General features: G+C 40.4%; 1 protein-coding gene across 1 annotated transcript in view; it reads right to left on the bottom strand.

Moving 5' to 3' along the window:
* Positions 1–2,145, bottom strand: part of PDLIM1 (PDZ and LIM domain 1) — a 49,830-nt gene that overhangs the window by 22,867 nt on the left and 24,818 nt on the right. The window lies entirely within an intron of this gene.

The following is a 2,145-nucleotide window of genomic DNA, read 5'->3' as shown; positions in this document are numbered from 1 at the left end:
CCATCATTGTTGTTTGGCGGGCCCGGGCTGGGGATTCGAACCCGCCACCTTAGGTGTACGTGGCTGGTGCCTTAGCTAAAAATCACAGCTTTTCTGAGGACTTATTAGCAAGGTCCTTTCTGCCTGGGTTTCCTGGATCAACCCCTGACTTCCAGGAGATGCATGCTCTGTGCAGGCCACTAAACTCAACATGTGTTGTATTCTCTGGGTTCCCAGGAAAATCATTCTGAACCCTCATCTCTTTCTTAAGCACCCACACCCAGAACAGCTGACCCCCTGAAGAACACCTCTGTTGTTCTTCCTTTTTTCTTCCTTTTTTGTTAAATCTTTAAGTCTTTCATGCTTTCTTTAAAAATATTATGCATGAAAACGAACAGCTTGATGTATTGCGTACCTAATTTAAAATAAAAGACAACATGAAAATACTTTTATGGCTCAGATTTTTCACCACTCAGCTTGACATCCTCTTTAAAAAGTCATAAATCAGTGAAATTTTTACTGTACAAATTACAAAAATTTAGTGTACAAATTACATTAGTTGATTTTGTCTGCATTAGCCAAAAGCTAAGTCCACAGGAATAATTCACAAAAGAGAAACTATAACTACCTATGAAAAAAACTTTAGCAGTAATCAAAGAACAATTAAGTAAATTAATGGCACAACTACCCAAAGGAATCCTATGTAGTCTTTAAAGGCCACAGTCGTGAAGACAGCAGATTTACAGAGGGGCAGCCTGGGACTCTCGCCCTTGTCTGCTTACAGCTCCGTGGATGGTGTGGCACAGCTGCCGTCCTGGGGGCCATTCTTTCTTTCCTCTCTCCATATTCACAGCAATTCCTGGGAGCAGCATAGGAAACTGAGCACCAAGGAAGAACTCCTATTTTTCTGTCTTGGCACAATTTTATCCTGCTAATCCTGTTTGGCCTTGTACAAGTAATACCTCTCTGGGCTCATTTCTCATCTTTAAAATGAAGAAAATGGGCTTGGCACCTGTGGCTCAAGCAGCTAAGGCGCCAGCCACATACACCTGAGCTGGTGGGTTCAAATCCAACCTGGGCCTGCCAAACAACAATGATGGCTGCAACCAAAAAATAGCCAGGCGTTGTGGCAGGTGCCTGTAGTCCCAGCTACTTGGGAGGCAGAGGCAGGAGAATTGCTTGAGCAGGAATTGGAGGTTGCTGGGAGCTGTGATGTCACAGCACTCTATTGAGGGCAACAGCTTAAGGCTCTGTCTCAAAATAAATAAATAAATAAATAAAATAAAATAAAATAAAGTGAAGAAAATGAAATCCTTCTTCACAAGGCTTCACAAAGACTCAGAGTGGCACAATAGTGTGCCAAGCACAGTGCTGGCACGTGTCACATATTTTTACCAGGGTCTGTTCCCTTCTCCCTTCAGAGAATGGAAGTCAATGAAGATTCAGAGCAAAAATTCTGATTTTCATTTTATAGAGACTATTCCAAGAATGTATCTGGTTTGTACATAAAAGGAATATCTCTACCCTCATGCGAATACTGGTCTTCCCAGAAGGCAGGCAGATTCAGGCTTGCCTTTTGGAAGGGATGATGTAATTGTTTGGGCTTTATATTTATCAGTCTCCAAGGAAACTCAATAATGAGGAAATACAAACTAGGTGTGTAACTATGCTGACCTCAGATAAGCTGGGGTGTTGGTTGGCATTATATGAACTAGCAGATCTTTTATTATAGATGAACTCTGCCCTGACTCATTTGTCCTCTATTTTAGAACGGTGGAAGTGGAAGATTTTGGAAAAATGAGGCATGGGAAGTTTTTTCATATGAATAAGGAATTACTGGAATGAAAAGAAAAATATGTTCATGTTAGATTTTTAAAGCATTTGAGATTTTTTTAATCCAAAAATAACAACTTTCAAAAAATTAACACAAGTTACTAGATTATAGGTTGAAGATGAAATTCAAGTATAATACAAATAAAAAGTGTAACTAAAATTTACATGCTGACCTTATTTACGTGAAAGCCGGGATTTTAGAAAAGTCAAATTAAAAATCATTCTTTATGTTATAAAATCTATGAAAATCGGCTCGGCACCTGTGGCTCAAGTGGCTAAGGCACCAGCCACATACACCTAAGGTGGTGGGTTTGAATCCAGCCCGGGCCCGCC

The sequence above is a fragment of the Otolemur garnettii genome, unplaced genomic scaffold (genome assembly GCF_000181295.1).
Source record: "Otolemur garnettii isolate 467f Iridium unplaced genomic scaffold, OtoGar3 scaffold00021, whole genome shotgun sequence".
Taxonomy (NCBI): domain Eukaryota; kingdom Metazoa; phylum Chordata; class Mammalia; order Primates; family Galagidae; genus Otolemur; species Otolemur garnettii.
Note: the sequence above shows the minus strand (reverse complement) of the source record. Positions and strands in the feature narration are given on the sequence as shown.